Raw genomic sequence first — 19,647 nt, forward strand, 5'->3', positions numbered from 1 at the left:
ACTGTATCTTCCTTTTCGAAGTGATTCCAATCAAAACCATCATGGCGAACAGCGCGCATCTCTCAGCTTAAAGGGATAGTTCACCCAAAAATGAAAATTCTGTCATCATTTACTCTCCTTCAAGTTGTTTCAAACCTGTATGAATTTCTTTTTTCTGCTGAACACAAAAGAAGATATTCTGAAAAATGTCGGTAACCAAACAGTTGATGGACCCCATTGACTTCCATAGTAGGAAAAAAAATACTATGGAAGTCAATGGGGTCCATCAACTGTTTGGTTACAGACATTTTTCAAAATATCTTCTTATACAGCCAATGTCTAGACCGTACCATTCACGCCCCTTGAAGGCACAAGATTTTTGTCTAATGGGGTTGGTGACATTTCAAATAATGCATTTATCAATCATTTGAATGCTGTCTTGTAATAACACAATTTTTCCATGTAGATACGTCAATCCAAAATATCTTGGTTTATGCCTTGCCTGTTGTGGCAGTTCTCAGGAAACAGTGCACAGTGTTCTCTAAGCTGTGTGGATATCCAAAAACCTAGTGAGGAACATTTAAATGTTATAGAATGATCACACGTCTCTTGCTGGTCTTAGACTGTCTCTCCTGTCATAAAACGTTCATTCCCTTCAGCTGTTGCCCATGTGTTCACTCACGCCATTTAGGATAAGCTCATTTACATATTGTCCAAGTTTTTCGAAAGAGACCCTGCAGGCTGCTCATTGGTGCTGTCATTGATATTTATTAGGGGGTGGCGTTGAAGCTTGATGTGCTTGTGAAAGTACAGTGGGAACCTGGGAGGAGTTACACCACAGTCACTCGATACAGGGGATGACATCCCCAAAATAACCCTACAAAGGGTATATAGGGATCTGCTTCAACCTTCACTGTCAGAAGAGCAGACTGTGCACACCGTGCAATAAAGTTAATGAAACTAGTAGTGATGATGGGACAGATAAATTATCAAAACTTGACCAAAAAAGCAAATCCACCCAAAACGGAACAGATTCCTCTGGAAAAGTGACCATTATTTCAGACCTGAAGTGGATTGTGGTTGTTTTAAAAACAGAAGACGGTGTTCAAGATCCCCCCCAAAAAGGATTTTACTCTAACGTGGAGCTTGATTTGAGGCATTTTGAGTTCTTTGTCCTCCTCTTGAGCCTAGAGCCGAGGGGGGAGGCAGAGCCGTGGCGTCTGCGGGAATGAAGTACAGCTACCAGTATCCGGTGTCACAGTACACACGCTCCAACACGCACTACACATCCACTCATTACACACCTTCACCTTACTCCAGCAGCTCGTACTCGCCCAGCTACTACAGTGCCACGAAGTTGAGCCCTACGACACTCCACACACCATCATACTACACTCCACCAGCTTACACACCTGCGTACAAGCCCACCTCCACTTACACCTCCGTCTATAGCAAGCCATCACGGCAGAGCAGTTCGGCCCGGACATTGTGTTTCGATATTGTGTTTCAGGATTTAGTCCGGCACAGTGAGCTGGAACAGATCGGCCGGTTTATGAGGGCGAGGAAAGTGCGTCTGGACACCATCTTCCATTCTGGTGAGTGAACCTTACCAAATCTACTACTTATTTTAGAGGTGCTAAGATTAAGCAAACCATTCATAGGTTTACTTCCTGAAGAGTGTGAAGGCATCGGCTTTATAGCATGTTTGAAACATAGATCAAACATAGCGGTCTAACATGTCCACTTCTGGTTCAACCAATAGTAGTTAGTTGGGGCAGGCCAATGGGGGTTAAGGGTTAGCTTCGGCAGTTACGGCGTGCTCAAGTCAGGTCAGAAAGAACATCAGCACAACTCATAATTTTGAGTTTAATTATGAGAATTAACGATTTTCTTAAGAGTTTCGGAAGTTGGGTGTGTGAAGGTGAGAAAACGTCTCGGTTACTGATGTAACCCTCGTTCCCTGAAGGAGGGAACGGGAGACGTAACGTCGACGTGACGACGTAATTGGGATCACTTCAGGGAGCCCTATCAACTTCGAGTGTCTACAGAACGAGCCAATGAACGTTGGCGTGCGTGAATCGCGTCACGCGCCCCCGCCCCGCAGCGCGGGTATAAACAGGAAGCGGGCGCACGCACACATTGTTTTTCGCTGAGGAGCCGAGATTTGTGACGGCCATGCAGCGATGGTCAGCAACGGTGGCGACGGGACGTTACGTCTCCCGTTCCCTCCTTCAGGGAACGAGGGTTACATCAGTAACCGAGACGTTCCCTTTCAGTCGCTCACGTTCGACGTAACGTCGACGTGACGACGTAATTGGGATCCCATGGAAAACGCCACGGTTGCTGCCACATCCAGCGCCCTACGCAAGACTCTCAGACCCCCAACTGCTGGGGCGGAAGATCTGCGTAGAGGGAGTTCAACTGCTGTTCCATTATACCCCACACAGCGGAACTCTTGGATAACACTGGGAAAGCGTACCTCTCCAGGGGAAAGAACGCTGCGGAGCCACATCCTGCCCGAAGGGAGGTAACATGTGGAGAATACACATATGGACTGGCCGAAGGGGCAGTGCGACATATGGAATGTCACTGGGGTGGCTCCACCCGAAGGGGGAGACACACCGGACAGTGACGGCAGAGCAGACTCTGCCAAGGGAAGACACGGGCTCACCGCAGGGAACTGGTCGTGGAAGAATACACATATGGGATCGCCGCAGGGATCACCACATATGGAACCCAGCCTAGCACAAGTTACACAAGCATACGAGCACTAGGCCTGGCGTCGGACGCTCCGCAACGTCCGACTGCCGAAGGGGTGCGGAGGAACTCACAGGGTTCGCCAATGGGGAACTCGACTGGAGTAAAAAGCGCACGTATCCGTTCCTAGGAAGGGAGTGGCGCAGCAAGCCGACACTAGAGCGGGAACTTCGGTGTTACCGGCTAGTAGAAGCGAGCACACAGGAAGAAACCGGCTCAACACGTAAGCTATAAAACCTAGCGAACGTGTTAGGTGTCGCCCAGCCCGCAGCTCTACAGATGTCTGTCAGCGAGGCGCCGTGAGCCAGCGCCCAGGAAGAAGCGACACTCCTAGTGGAGTGGGCTTTCAACCCAGGCGGGCAGGGCACGCCTTGGGCTTCGTAAGCCAAGGCGATGGCATCCACTATCCAGTGGGCCATCCTCTGCTTGGAGACAGCCTTCCCTTTCTGCTGGCCTCCGTAACAGACGAAGAGCTGATCTGAGGTCCTGAGGCTTTGCGTTCTGTCCACGTACAGACGCAGAGCGCGAACGGGACAGAGAAAAGCCAGGGCTGGGTCTGCCTCCTCCGAAGGCAGCGCTTGCAGGTTCACTACCTGGTCCCGGAAGGGAGTGGTAGGAACCTTGGGCACGTATCCGGGCCGGGGTCTCAGGATGACGTGAGAGTTATCCGGGCCGAATTCTAGGCACGATTCGTCGACCGAAAATGCATGCAGGTCCCCTACCCTCTTGATAGAGGCCAATGCAACCAGGAGTACTGTCTTACAGGACAGAATTTTTAACTCAGCTGATTGCAGAGGCTCAAAGGGTGGTCTCTGAAGTGCCGAAAGGACCAGAGACAAGTCCCAAGAGGGTATAGAGCAGGGGTTCTCAAAGTTTTGATAGGTGAGGGCCAATTTAGGAACCCAACATTGAACTGAGGGCCGCCAAAGGGGCGGGGGAGAAAAAGAAAAAAAAATACTGAAAAGAAAATCCCATTTGAAATCATTTTAATGACCAGGTTGCATCTCTACAGTTTACATTTATTGCATTAAACACATTTTAAATTTATAACTGAGGCCAAACCTGGCAAAACTTGTGAAAATCTTGAGAAAAATTGCAATGCAAACACAATCCCTGGGGTTCTCTACCCTCAACAGACAAATTTGGGATATAACAGTCCTGTGTGCAGTCCATTTCAAGTACAAACTTATTTAGAACAAACAGTCTCAGGCTACCTTGCTTCTTATCAGCATAGGCCTTATTCAGGGGCAACAGCTAAGCACCACAGGGACAGGGACAGGAGAGAGAGAGAGAGAGAGAGAGAGAGAGAGAGAGAGAGAGAGAGAGAGAGAGAGAGAGGGAGAGGGAGAGACAGAGAACAGAGAGAGACAGAGAGAGAGAGGGAGAGGGAGAGAGAGAGACAGAGAACAGAGAGAGACAGAGAGAGAGACAAAGAGAGAGAGAGAGAGAGAGAACAGAGAGAGAGACACAAACTTTTAAAATAGAAGCTTAGCAAACAAGTCATCATCATTCATATCTATCAACCTGTCAGTCGCGTTTCCATATTCAGATTTGCGCAAATGTTTTGCACTATTATTATCTATCTTTTTTAACCCGTAATTGAAAAATGAAAAATGAACGGTTGTTGTCTTTTTAAAATGCAAAGTTGAACACCAAAATTTTAATTTGAACTGGCTAACGTTACACCAACTGCTGCGCAAAAAAGTAAATATCGACGAATTTTCAGATTTTTGTTTATGACTTTTTGCCCCTTTATTAAACATTTAAAATATTCACAAATTAATATGGAAAACATGTCGATTTTACTGGTTTTCTAAGGCCAAATTAGAACCTGGAATTGATATTTTTCCCACAGTGCTGAATGAGAAGAGCCACAGCCCACAGAAAGGTGAGTTATAGGATAATGATAATAAATGTGTCTGAAAAAACAGCGAGGCGTTTATTAATAAACTATTGTTTTCTAAGTGTCGGCTAAAAACATATCTCCAGCTGTTAAGCAGATGCGCTTTTAGAGAGAAATGCACCTTTAAGGATAATCAGAAGGTATTAGCTTTCGATTCGAGTTTCAAGCTTTAGCCTACATAGGCTATATTTTGTTTCAGTTCTCGCGCTCCAGGTCACGGAGATCATGAAAACGCGTACGTACTGATTGTTTTATTTTACAAAAGCACAACGTTTTATTGTTATTATGAGTTTACACAAATAAAAGTAGTTGCGAATAATGTATTATTATTTTCTGTATGACCAGAAATGATAGAGTATTTTAAGTTGTTTCCACTGTTGATAGGAAAATGCAAGTGTTCGCGCCCGCGAAAAATTTGAAAGGTATGGAAACGCGGCTTAATAAGCTTGTCATTAAGTTACTTGTCACTTGCGATCAGTCGGACCACACCTGTAATTACCGCTTATGCCTATAGATGCCGCTAAACTAAACCACTAAACGGAGATAATTTTTCTCAAAACAATGTAATGTTACAGTTTTAACGGTTTTACAGATGTTATCGCGGGCCGCCAGAAATGTTTCTGCGGGCCGCCATTGGCCCGCGGGCCGCACTTTGAGAACCTATGGTATAGAGAGTGGGCGAGGAGGATTCAGTCTCCTCGCTCCCCTCAGGAACCTGACGATCAGGTCATGCTTTCCCAAAGACTTACCATCAACAGCATCGTGATGTGCGGCAATAGCGGCAACATACACTTTAAGGGTGGAGGGAGACAGCCTTCGCTCCAGCCCTTCTTGCAGGAAGGAAAGCACGGCTCTGATCGAGCAAGATCGGGGGTTCTCCTCATGAGAGGAGCACCAGTCAACGAACAGGTTCCACTTCAATGCATAGAGGCGCCTCGTAGAGGGGGCTCTTAGCGGAAGTGATGGTGTCAACTACCGCAGGGGGTAGGTCACTTAGAACCTCTGCGTCCCGTCCAGGGACCAGACATGGAGTTTCCAGAGGTCTGGACGCGGGTGCCATAGGGTGCCCCGTCTCTGAGAGAGCAGGTCCTCTCTCAGAGGGATGGGCCAGGGAGGGGCTGTCGCGAGGAGCACTAGTTCCGGGAACCAGGTCCGGTTGGGCCAATACGGCGCAACTAACAAGACCTGCTCCTCGTCCTCCCTGACTTTGCACAAGGTCTGTGCAAGAAGGCTCACTGGGGGAAACGCATACTTGCGAAGGCCCCGGGGCCAGCTGTGTGCCAGAGCATCCGTGCCGAGGGTCCCCTCGGTCAGAGAATAGAACAACTGGCAATGAGACGTGTCCGGGGCGGCAAACAGATCTACCTGAGCGGTCCCGAAGAGCCTGAAAATCAGCTGGACCACCTGGGGATGGAGTCGCCATTCTCCCGGTAGCACCTGCTGCCGTGAGAGCTCGTCGGCTGCACGGTTGAGCAGGCCCGGAATGTAAACGGCACGAAGCGACCTCAGATGCTTCTGACTCCAAAGGAGGAGATGGCGGGCGAGTTGTGACATGCGGCGGGAGCGTAGACCACCTTGGCGGTTGATGTACGCAACGGTCGCAGTGCTGTCCGTACGGACCAGTACGTGCTTGCCTAGTAGCAGCGTTTTGAAACGGCTCAGTGCAAGACGTACTGCTAACAACTCGAGGCAGTTGATGTGCCAATGCAGTTGAGGCCCCATCCACAGACCTGAAGCTGCATGCCCGTTGTACGTGGCCCCCCAGCCGGTGGTAGAGGCATCCGTGGAGACCACAGAGTGCCTGGACACTTGTTCCAGGGGAACACCTGCCCGCAGGAACGAAGGGTCCGACCACAAGCTGAGAGTTTGGCGACAGTGCGGAGTCACTTGGACCCGGCACGAGCCGCTCTGCCACGCCCATCTCGGGACTCGATCGTGGAGCCAGTGTTGGAGCGGCCTCATATGAAGCAATCCGAGCGGCGTAACCGTGGCTGCAGATGCCATATGCCCCAGGAGCCTCTGAAACAGTTTCTGAGCGTGCTCACGCAGTTCAACACTGACTGGACACGGGCCTCGGTGAGGCGCGCTGTCATGTTGATCGAGTCCAACTCCATACCAAGAAAAGAGATCCTCTGCCCGGGGGTGAGTTTGCTCTTTTCCCAGTTGACCCGAAGCCCTAGATGGCTGAGGTGACTGAGCACCATGTCCCTGTGTTCGCACAACTGCTCTCTCGACTGGGCCAGAATCAGCCAGTCGTCGAGGTAGTTGAGGATGCGAACACCACGCTCGCACATGGGAGCAATGGCCGCCTCCGCGACTTTCGTGAAGACGCGGGGCGACAGGGCCAGCCCGAAGGGTAAGACCTTGTACTGATATGCCCGTCCCTCGAACGCAAAGCGGAGAAACGGTCTGTGTCGAGGGAGAATCGAGACATGAAAGTACGCGTCCTTCAGGTCGATCGCTGCAAACCAATCTTGGGGACGGATGCATTTGAAAATGCGTTTCTGCGTAAGCATCTTGAACGGTAGCCTGTGAAGGGACCGGTTCAGGACGCGCAGGTCCAAGATTGGTCGTAACCCACCACCTTTCTTGGGTACAATGAAGTACGGGCTGTAGAAGCCGGTCTTCATATCGGCTGGAGGGACCGGCTCGATCGTGTCCTTCGCCAGTAGGACTGCGATCTCCGCCCTGAGCACGGGGGCATTGTCCGCCAGAACACGGGTGAACAGAATGCCCTTGAAAGCAGGGGGGCGCCGGGCGAACTGAATCGCATAGCCGAGTCTGATGGTACGGATGAGCCAGCGAGACGGGCTGGGAAGCGTTAACCAGGCTCCCAGAGACCGAGCAAGCGGGACTAACGGCACCACAGACGTACCCGGGGTGGGGCAGCGTGGCGGAATGCAGGGACCCGACTCGGACGGCACAGCGGCCCGAAGTGGGGTCTGAGTGTGTGGTGCAGCACATACCTGCTTCCGTCGAAGGGCAGAGTGAGTGTGTGGAGGCGACAGCACGTCCGGAACACAGCCACTGCTCCTCGCTGGCGATGAAAGAGGGGCTCGGGAGTGACAAGGCATGGCGGCGTCGTCGACTGCCAAGCGCGCCCTCTTGGGGCCCAGAGGTTTCAGAAATTGCTCTTTTTTTGAAAATGTGGGTACCACTGACCCGTGGGTCAGTGGCGGAACAAAAAGAAAAGGAAACAAAAGATTCTCCGCCCGGCCCTCCACCGGGGGAAGGAGTGGCGCCTTCGCCATCTCCTGAAGAGCAACTTGATCCACCTCCGGGCCGCCCGTCTCAGGGTCGTTTGCACCGTCGCTTGCCTCCTGGTTTGGCAGCGACCTGGACGGGCGGGGTCGGCTTCCTGCGGCTTGCTCCACGCTGAGGCCTGGATGATGGCTGCTGCTGCTGGGGCTTGGCGGGAGCGGAGGACGCCGCAGAAGGCCGACCATGGCGACGAGTAGACGGAGGGTCTGCGGCCGGCGGACGGGTGGGAGCAGCAGGGGTCCGCCGGGGCAGGATGTGCCGGATGGCCTCCGTCTGCTTCTGTGCGGCCGAGAACTGTTGGGCAAAGCTCTCGACCGCGTCGCCGAACAACCCAACCTGGGAAAGAGGGGCATCCAGGAACCGATATTTATCGGTGTCCCTCATATCCGCCAGGTTGAGCCAAAGGTGGCGTTCCTGGACCACCAGAGTGGACATCGCCTGACCAACCGAACGTGCGGTTTCCTTCATCGCCCGGAGGGCGAGGTCGGTTGCCACACGGAGCTCCCGGAGGAGCTCTGGGTCAGAACCACCCTCGTTCATGTCCATGAGCGCCTGGGCCTGGTGGACCTGCAAAAGCGCCATGGCATGGAGGGCGGAAGCAGCCTGTCCACAGGCCTTATAAGCCTTCGCCGTTAAGCCGGACGAAAACTTACAGGCCTTGGACGGGAGGCGTGGATTACCCCGCCAAGAGGAAGCGGACGCCGGACACAACTGCATCGCGACGGCCCGCTCCACTGGGGGGATATCCACATACCCCTTAGCTGCCCCGCCGTCGAGGGTGGCGAGGGGTGAGGAGCCACTAGAACGGCTTCGGGCACTATACGGTGCCTTCCACGTCCTAGAGAGCTCCTCATGCACTTCCGGAAAGAAAGGTACCGGGGCGGCGCACTGAGAACCAGCACGGCCCGCCCCGAGAAACCAATCGTCCAACCGAGAAGGTTCGGGACGTGGTGGAGGATTCCACGCAAGCCCGACCTTCTCGGCGGCCCGGGAAAGCATAGCAGTCCATTCTGGATCTGGCTCGGACAACGCTACACACCCCGAGGGGGGCAACGCAGCCGAGTCGTCATTTCCAGAGGACAGCTCCCCCTCCGATGCTGCGATCGACATCTGATCGTCAGCCGGAGCCCCAAAGGAAACGGTTGGCCGTTCCGGAGAAGGACCAAGACGTTCACTAAGGAGCCCCAATGGCGACAGCGCTTGTGAGGCGTGAGGGGCCCGCGGAGGATGACTCGACGGGGAAGCCCTCACGGTAATCCTCAGATCACCCTGGTCATGCACCGAAGTAGGTCTATTCTGCGAGGCAGAATAGACACTAGATCGGGGCATAGGCGAGGGGACTGCACCTCCCTTGTGGTAAGCGAGTCTCGATCTCAGCGCTGCGATAGTCATATTCCCGCAATGGGAACATGAACTATCCACAAAAGCTGCCTCAGCGTGTTGAATGCCCAAACACGAGAGGCAACTGCTGTGGCCATCTGCTGGCGCCAGGGAACGACGGCATCCAGAAACGCACAAGCGGAATGACATCTTGAAAAAGACGCAGGGTCACGCTTGTGTTGCTCTTTTAGTAAAAATAAAAAAGGATTTAGAAAACTCTCTTTTGTGTTGAGGCACCCAGGGGTAGCCGCAGTGTGAATGCACACACAGGGGAAACGCCCACCGAACCGACACACACACACACAAACACAAACACAGTGCTGTGAAAACAGCAGTTGAGAGCTGCAATGCTCGCGGCCACCGCTGATCGCGCCGTCACACCAACACAGGAACAGAGAGATGATCCTCTTTTTGAAGTCTTCAAAGGCTGATTCTGATAGACAAAAAGTCTCATAGAAACTCGGCTCCGAAGTGAAAGACAATGTGTGCGTGCGCCCGCTTCCTGTTTATACCCGCGCTGCGGGGCGGGGGCGCGTGACGCGATTCACGCACGCCAACGTTCATTGGCTCGTTCTGTAGACACTCGAAGTTGATAGGGCTCCCTGAAGTGATCCCAATTACGTCGTCACGTCGACGTTACGTCGAACGTGAGCGACTGAAAGGGAACTATGTATTTATCATTTGTACTGTAGGTGTAGAGTTAAAGAATCTTATTGCCATCTTGCTCTGATTAAAGTTATTTGAAGTTATAATTATGATGTATAAACTCATAAATGCAAACTTTTCAAGAGGACTTGAATGGACACATCTGTTTCTAGACACTGTAATGACAAAAATTATGTTACTCCTTTGTCTATTCAAAAGTAGCTGAGTATCTTATGAAAAAATGTTTTTCACAAAAATTCATTAACCCCCTGAGGTCGGCTATCGCGCCAGCGCGATAGGCTCGTTTTTTTTCGTATGAGTGCAAAAAAATAATAAAAAAAAAATATTAATTTTTATCTTATATGCTTGTGTTATACATCAATCGATCCTGTTTAGTGTGTATTTTTTTTGTGTATGCTCATAATAAAAACAAAGTGTTGTGCTTTTCGCCAAATAAAGAAAAATAAACATGATGCGAGTTCTGCCTACTCTCCGTCAGTGAAGTCAATTCTGAAACGCGTCCGAAAATGAACTGTAACTCAGCGAATACTCAGTCAAACAGGCATACAGTCACACAGGCATGAAGCTTGAATTATCTTCTTTCAAATGAAGTAATTTTTATAAAAAACAAATATTCACAGTTTATATAATATGTATGTAAAGAGAGAGATGTCAGTCGTTCTCATCTCAGCTAATTAAGTTTTAATGTGACTCCGCCTACGGAGACCGCGCTATTCAAACGCAAATGTGAGGCGATCCATACAAACCTGTGAAACGCCCACATCCGCTGGATAAGGCCGGTGAAACACTGGATGCGTGGCGTAAGCGTCTCAGCTGCGTGGCGTGTCCGTTTTTATTTCGGCTCCCATGTTAACAGTTTAGAGTTTGCATACTGCCTGTGTGAGACGCGCGTCTCAGGCGCGGCACGAGCCGCGTGGAAAACGCGTGCATTCTAGAAATAGAACCGACGCCTATTTTTCACGCGACATGCAAGCGTCTTGGAAGCGTTTCCATGCAAAATTGAATAGGAAAATCTGTTTATTTGTCATTTTGACACGAATACATATTAATAAATGTCCTTTTGATGTTTAAAAGTGTCTAGGTTTTGACATAAATGCAAATATAAATGTAATTTTACAAAATATGATCGATTTTCAAATACTGCTGTATTGAATGAACAGCTTTTAGCAAACTCTATTGCTATACTGAGATGAGGAATATATACTGTATGTGTTTTGTCAAAAATAAAGTCATCAACTAACTAATGAATCCTTTACTTTGAAATACGTATGATAAAATGTATACTTTAGTTTTGAAAGACGTTGACTAGTTTTGAAAAGATTATAAAGTATGTATGTGCATGCATATATATATGTGTGTGTGTATATATGAAGAGTTCAGATGCAAAAGCCTCTAAATGCCATCTGAAATTTTCTCCTAGAATGATCATTTTTATGAAGCTTGTATATTTAAGTTAGCTATAGGTGACACGTCACCTGAATGAATGGCTCATTAAGTATGCAGGGACGTAGTCTCACCAGGTGTGAACTACTACATATGCATGATGCTGTTGGAGCGTTTACGCCCCATCCGCATATTGGCTTTCCAAACTAAAAGTGTTTCACAAAACTAAAATCAATGTATCGTTTTTTTGTGGATGATTAGGCAGGATGATTTTCATATCATTTTGAAGAAAAAACACTAGGCGATGAAATCCATTAGTCAAAAGTCTTATTGCCACATATTTAGTATGTGTTTTGTGGCCTTATTTCAGAAACTTTAGTTTTTAGTTTTTTCAATAACCACGCATAAACATTATTCTCTCAAAAATGCAGACATGTACATTCTTGTTGCTCACATATTATGGTAGCCCTGTTTGTGCTAAATAGTGTGTAATTTTTTTTTGCCATTAATATGTTTATAAGCAACTGAAAAAAGCACAAATGTCAGGGCATGTCAGAACATCTCAAGGACCCCAAAAACACCCCAGACCCCAGAGGGTTAAAGCGTGTGCAAACCAGCTTGTCACTGGGACAGTAACTGTAACGCAGGAGTTTCCTACATCACCTCCGTCACATCCACGTAGGGAACCGTCTCCTGGGTATTAATAACTACAATTCCCATCATGCAGCCTATCTGGATTAAACACCCACACCTGTTAATCACTGATTGCCCTCACACCTGTATCCCATTTGCTCTTGTATATAACCAGCTCTCTACCCTCATTCAGTGCGAAGTATTGTATTGCCATGGCGTTCTTACTGAGCATTATCTATGTGTTTTCTCTTGCTGGTTTAGATCTCGGACAGTTTGTGGATATCTCGATCACTCTCTGGCTACCTTGACCTTGGACTGTCTCCCGGCTTTCGATTATACTCTGGCTCCCTCGATCCTGGACTGTTTACCGTGTTTTGACGAATCTCTGCCTGGCCTGGACTTCTACGCCTGTGTATCTGAGTACTCTTTGCCTAGCCCCTTCTACTATTGTCTGCTTAAATCAAATAAAAGCTGCAAATGGATCTTACCGACTCTGAGCAATCCTTACAGAATACTTCGCCAGACCCAGGTCCAGCAGCCGTCTCACAACTGACCACTGAAGTAACTGCGCAGGCTGCCGCGCTAGTACAGCACAAGCGTCAGTTGGAGCACCTTACAAAGCTCACCGATGAGCTCGTGCACGCCATACGAGGTCTGCAAGTATCAGCGAGCAGCGCCACCACCGATCAGCCCTCAGGGGCTTCCCCGTCAACTGCGAGCGCCATTGTCAATCCTCGTCTCGCTCTTCCAGAGAAGTTTGACGGTGCGTCGGCGAGATGGAAGGGTTTCCTTCTCCAATGCCGCCTCTACTTTGATCAACAGCCAACACTACATCCCACAGACTCCGGGAAAATAGCGTCTGTGTGTTCGCTCCTCACCGGGAAGGCACTGGAATGGGTGACTGCCATCTGGAGGAAGGAGGGATTCCCTTTTACCACGTTTGCGTCATTCACCCGGGAATTCCGCAGCATTTTTGAACACCCCACAGAACAGGGTGATCCCGGGGAACGTCTCCTCAGTCACACACAGGGGAGAAGAACCACCGCTGATTATGCCCTCACGTTTCGTACCCTCGCTGCACAGACCAATTGGGTTGAGGACACTCTAAAGACTCTGTTCAGGAAGGGCCTTACCAATGAACTACAATCTAAGCTGGCATGTCGCGACGAGGGGAGGTCGTTGAACGAATACATCAACCTGGCCATCGAAATCGACAACCTGATTCGCTCTCGACGCACTCCTCGAGCCTCCTACCGTGCACGTTCCGACGACACGCTCGGATAAGAGCCCATGCAGCTGGGATTCACTAGCCTCACTCCCGAGGAACGTGAGCGACGCATGCAGCAGCACCTTTGTCTCTACTGCGGTCAGTCGGGTCATCGTAGACTCACCTGCCCGGTTCGTCCGCCTTCTCAGGTTCAACCGGTGAGTGCATCGGGTATCTCAAATCATCAGTGGCCCGGTTTCATTCTACCTGTTCGTCTCTCCCTTCGTGGCAGGGAGATTGACACTACAGCATTGCTAGATTCAGGAGCTGCAGGAAATTTTATGTCTCATGAATTCATTGTTCAGCACAAACTCCGAACTAATCCTTGTGACTTTCCCCTAACAGTGGAGGCGCTAGGCGGTCGGCCCTTAGGAGAGGGGAGGATTCACCGTCTCACAGAAGAGGTAATTCTACACATCGGAACACTTCATTCCGAGTCTGTCAGGTTTTATGTTATCCAGGGCTCCAAACACCACATAGTCCTGGGACTTACATGGCTGCGCGCGCGAGAACCAGATTGTCCAATGGGATCTTTCATGTCACAGAACATGCATGACCAAGGTCAACCGCACTCTTAACCACACCCTCCAGGTTTCCACGCTCGGGTTCAGTGATCCTAATCTGCCAGCCGAATACTCCGATCTGGCCGACGCCTTCAGCAAACACAGGGCTGCACAGCTTCCGGAGCACCGTTCAAGTGATTGTGCCATCGAGCTGTTACCCGGTGCCACACCGCCTAAGGGCAGAGTCTTTCCCCTGTCACAGCCTGAGTCCGAAGCCATGAGGAAGTACATCGAGGAGGAATTAGCCAAGGGGTTCATTCGACCTTCGACCTCACCCGCCTCTGCCGGATTCTTCTTCGTTAAAAAGAAGGATGGCACTCTGCGTCCATGCATCGACTACCGTGGGTTGAATGAAGTTACAGTCAAGTTCAGGTATCCACTGCCGCTGGTACCAGCCGCCCTCGAACAGCTTCGTCAGGCCAAGTATTATACCAAGTTGGATCTCCGTAATGCCTACAACCTGGTTCGAATACGCAAAGGAGACGAGTGGAAGACGGCCTTCTCCACCACAAGTGGCCACTATGAGTATCTCGTCATGCCGTTCGGTTTGTCCAACAGTCCTTCGGTCTTCCAAGTGTTCATGAACGACGTCTTTCGGGATATACTGGAGAAGTGGGTGATCGTCTAAATCAATGACATTTTGATCTATTCCTCAACCATGGAGGAACACGTAAAGCACGTCAGATCCGTTCTCCAACGACTTATCCACTACCAGCTCTTTGCCAAAGCCAAGAAATGTGAATTCCATCACACAAGCACGTCTTTCCTGGGATACGTCATCAGTTCAGAGGGTGTGGCAATGGACGAAAAGAAGGTTCAGGCAGTCTTGAATTGGCCAGTTCCTCAAACTGTCAAGCAATTGCAGCGGTTCCTGGGATTTGCAAACTTCTATCGCCGATTTATCAGGAATTAAAGTATAGTTGCCTCTCCGCTGACTGCCATGATGAAACGCCACAACCATCGCCTGAGCTGGTCACCCGAGTCCTCCAAAGCCTTTGATGATCTCCGAGCTCGCTTCACCTCTGCTCCCATCCTGCGTGACCCTGACCCCATGCGCCAGTTCATCGTCGAAGTGGATGCTTCCAACACTGGAGTAGGAGCAGTTCTGTCCCAGCGCCAGGGCATGCCTGAGAAAATGTATCCGTGTGCCTTTTTCTCCCGTAAGCTCACCTCCGCGGAGCGCAACTATGATGTGGGAAACCGTGAGTTATTGGCCATGAAATTGGCTTTAGAGGAGTGGCGGCACTGGCTAGAAGGAGCGCAGGAACCATTCATCATCCTCACAGACCATAGAAACCTCGAGTTCCTTCGTTCGGCCAAACGCTTGAATCCTCGAATAGCTCCAAAGGAGTGAAGAGGTCTGGGATCAGGCGCATACCCACCTGTTACATGCGGTTCGGCGTCAGGAACGCCACGCCAACCGGCATCGTCGACCAGCCCCCCAGTACCGTCCAGGCCAATGGGTCTGGTTGTCCACAAAGGATCTCAAGCTTCGGCTCCCTTGCCGCAAGCTCAGCCCCAGATATGTCGGCCCATTCCAGATCCTGAAACAAGTTACTCCAGTTTCGTTCGCCTGAAACTTCCCGCTAACTATCGCATCGCCTCCACATTCCATGTTTCCCTGCTGAAACCTGCTGTCCGTCCCAAGAGAGGGACAAGAGATGAACCCACAACACAAAACCCTCCTCCAGTCCTGGTAGATGGCGAAGAAGCGTATCGGGTAAAGGAACTGCTTGATTCCAGGCGCAGAGGTAGCGTCCTACAGTACCTAGTCGACTGGGAGGGGTTCGGTCCAGAGGAGCAGTGCTGGATCAAGGCTAAGGACATCTTGGACCCCACGCTTACTGAGGAATTCCACCAAGCACACCCCAGCAAACCTGCTCCCCGACCTCGTGGAAGACCCCGTCGCCGATTACCTTCTCGCGCCAGGAGTCGCTCGCCGGGAGGGGGCTCTGTAACGCAGGAGTTTCCTACATCACCTCCGTCACATCCACGTAGGGAACCGTCTCCTGAGTATTAACAACTACAATTCCCATCATGCAGCCTATCTGGATTAAACACCCACACATGTTAATCACTGATTGCCCTCACACCTGTATCCCATTTGCTCTTGTATATAACCAGCTCTCTACCCTCATTCAGTGCAAAGTATTGTATTGCCCTGGCGTTCTTACTGAGCATTATCTACGTGTTTTCTCTTGCTGGTTTAGATAATATATAATCTATAATATATAAGCACTTTTCTTTCTGAGAGCGAATTGTAGGATGGTTCATCAGTGATGGATTTTGTTGGCTTATATTTTTCTCTGTTTACTTCAGGGACCAGAACTGATTGCCTATTAAACAATGGTGGAAAAAATCAAATCACAGATTTCACAGATGTACACACCAGCAGAGCAAATGTGATTAAAGGGATAGTTCACCCTAAAATGAAAAATAAATATATCCGAGACGTCTCGCATGGGATCATTCTGTGATACTTTTGTATTCTTTTAAAAAATTCTTGATGCTGGTCGCTATTCACTGCCATTATATGGACGAGCGCTAGTGGGACATTTTTTTTTTAAATCCTTTGTGGCCTATAAAAGAAAGAAGGGCATACAGCACTAGAACAACACCAGGATGAGTAAATTATGACTTAATTCTCATTTTAGGGTGAACTATCCCTTTAAGATGAAAGGGAACGTTAACAAAATGCTCTCAACTTCTTGGAAAAAAATATGTTTTCCAAAAAATATATTTTGGGAATATTTTGGCATTCCGTTTGGTGCCGCTTGTGGTGCACAAATAGCACAATTAACTTAATACATGGTTCTTTATGTGTCTGTTTAGGGAGAATTAGTATAATTCCATATTTCCAGTCCCAAACCATAACAAGAGCTGATTTGTATTTTTCTTCATCTTCTCAGGAATGGCAGCACTCCATGAAGCCGTTCTCTCAGGAAACCTGGAGTGTGTGAAGCTCCTGATAAAGTACGGAGCTGATGTTCATCAGAGGGATGAGAACGGATGGACACCACTGCATATGGCGTGCAGCGACGGTTACCCTGAGATTGCACGGTGAGAGCAAGTTCACACAAGCAACACCAAAAACCGTCTGAAAACAAATTGGTATTGCATTAGATTACCCTGTGCTTGCAAAAACAAATGTATTTCAATGACAAAATCACTCATACATAAACACATACATTAACTCATGCACTAAACACAAACAATGAACAATGAACTATGACAATGAATGGACAGTTTAACTATAACTATACCAGACAGTACGATAACAGGTACTGTTTTTTCCCCGAGTTTACTGAAGTGTACTTGTTTTCCATAGGGGGTATAGTATCAGATTTGCTCAGTTTTTTGTATTAAAATGTTTTCTCTAGGTACCCCTTCTCTGGGTGCCAGTGTGGAAGCAGAGAATGAAAATGGGGAGAAACCAGCAGATCTCATCGACCCAGACTGTAAAGATCTGCTCAAACTCTTCGAGACAGGCTGTGTTTGAGGGCTGAGCCGCAGAAGAACTGAGGAAGAAACGCTAGAATTTATGATCACTGTCCTGAGTTTCTCATTTTGTGTGGTTGAACGTTCTGGATATTCTTCCTTCTTTTTTTGGGGGGGCTTTTAGCTGTAGATGTGACTTTAGTACAAGGCTAAAGAGGAACAACAAACAGTACATATCTGTTAGCTTTCAACAGAACAGAAAGTCAAAATACTGCCATTCGCAACCCATTTTATTTCTGTAATCTTAAGCATTTCTGAGTGAAACATGATATTCAACAAGAAGAAAATTTGTGATTTTATCCATTGGGAATAGATTGGATTATGAAAAGTCGGTGTTACATACCAGATTGTCTGAAGGTTTGAGTGGAGAGGATGAAAAAGGAAGAGAGATTTCTAATGGCAGACATTTAATTGAGGCTAAGCAAGTTGTTATATTTTAATAAAAGATTACAAGGATAAATATTTTTCTCTGGAATAACACAATAATGTCAGGACTGTATATGAAAAGATACATGTGTATGTGGACTTCACAGGAGCACCATACATTTGCACAAACCAGCATCTCTCAGTGTTTACAGAAGATCTTTTCTGTGAATGCCATCTGCAGTCATGTTCATTTTCATTGCTGTGTTAAACATATACAGGTGCTGGTCATAAAATTAGAATATCATCAAAAAGTTGATTTATTTCAAGAATTCAACTTAACAGGTGAAATTAATATATTATATAGACTCATTACATGCAAAGTGAGATATTTCAAGCCTTTATTTGTTATAATTTTGATGATTATGGCTTACAGCTTATGAAACCCACAAAATCAAAATCCCAGAAAATTAGAATATTACATGAAATCACACAGTAATTACACAGTGATACCATGGTCATTGAACCAGGTTTTGGTTATTTTGGCAGTGTGGGCAGGTGCAAATCCTGCTGGAAAATGAAGTCAGCATGAAGTGCTCTGGAAATGTCCTGGTAGACGGCTGCGTTGACTCTGGATTTAATAAAGCACAGTGGACCAAAGTCCTCTTTTCTGATGAGAGTAAATTTTGCATCTCATTTGGAGACCAAGGTCCCAGAGTCTGGAGGAAGAATGGAGAGGCACACAATCCAAGATGCTTGAAGTCCAGTGTGAAGTTTCCACAGTCTGTGTTGGTTTGGGGAGCCATGTCATCGGCTGGTGTTGGTCCACTGTGCTGTCCACTCAACGCAGCCGTCTACCAGGACATTTCCAGAGCACTTCATGCTTCCTTCAGCAGACAAGATTTATGGAGATGCTGACTTCATTTTCCAGCAGGATTTGCACCTGCCCACACTGCCAAAAGAACCAAAAACTGGTTCAATGACCATGGTAATTACTGTGTGATTTCATGTAATATTCTAATTTTCTGGGATTTTGATTTCGTGGGTTTCATAAGCTGTAAACCATAATCATTAAAATTATAACAAATAAAGGCTTGAAATATCTCACTTTGCATGTAATGAGTCTATATAATATATTAGTTTCACCTGTTAAGTTGAATTCTTGAAATAAATCAACTTTTTGATGATATTCTAATTTTATGACCAGCACCTGTATTGTACCAGGGGTCCCTTTGACATGCTAATGATTGTTAATAGTTTCACAAAAGAGATATTTTATGTGACAAGGGATTCAATCGTGTTGATGTAAAGAGTACTGCACTCCCGAAATGGGCCGCTGTGCTGTCTGTCTGCTGGGCAGCTGGAGCGCACACTGAAAACCTGCAGAAACACTGAGGGTTCGTGCACTACTGTTAAACCTGAGGGCACTACTGACATTTGAATGTCTCTTGTCAGTCTTATCTTTATCTTATTTTTTACAATGTTTTCGTAAATAAATCTGCTTTTTATACAAATATTGAGTTGTTTTTACATCAAACTCTTTAAATATTATACGAAAAAAGAATAAGTACATAATGCTGTGTAACAGGAATGGATGGATTATGTTTTTGGATTAAAATAACAAAATTAGGGAACAAAATACATTTCTAAAGCATGTGCTCCTAAAAACATCAGATCGCTCAAACTTGTAACCTGTTCACAGGTGTGAATCGTTCATGAACGACACATCAATGACATGTTATGGCCAGATATAACGCTCTTCTGCAACACGCATCACATCAGATGATCAGCTAAGAATCTCTTCATCAAGCCAACGCGCAAACTACCACAAATAAAACCGAAAGTAAAGCCCAACACGGATGGAATTGAGTCAATTTACTGTATAACGCGGAATTTAACGGATTGAATGGTTCATGAGCTCGGATCTCGTAATTATGATGTTTTTGACTCGACTGGAGTAGGCTATTATTAAAAAAAATAATAATTAAAAATGC

General features: G+C 47.9%; 1 protein-coding gene and 1 pseudogene across 2 annotated transcripts in view; one reads left to right on the forward strand and one right to left on the reverse strand.

Annotated features, from left to right (window-relative positions):
- The window catches only part of pecam1a (platelet and endothelial cell adhesion molecule 1a), a 96,027-nt gene that overhangs the window by 29,664 nt on the left and 46,716 nt on the right, over positions 1-19,647 (reverse strand). The gene's annotated exons all lie outside the window — the stretch shown is intronic.
- On the forward strand, positions 988-17,341 carry LOC307155708 (protein phosphatase 1 regulatory subunit 27-like; annotated as a pseudogene). Its single transcript, XR_013824036.1, has 3 exons — positions 988-1,574; positions 16,702-16,852; positions 17,173-17,341. The product of XR_013824036.1 is annotated as a protein phosphatase 1 regulatory subunit 27-like (transcript).

The sequence above is a fragment of the Squalius cephalus genome (genome assembly GCF_949319135.1).
Source record: "Squalius cephalus genome assembly, chromosome: 1".
Taxonomy (NCBI): Eukaryota; Metazoa; Chordata; class Actinopteri; order Cypriniformes; family Leuciscidae; genus Squalius; species Squalius cephalus.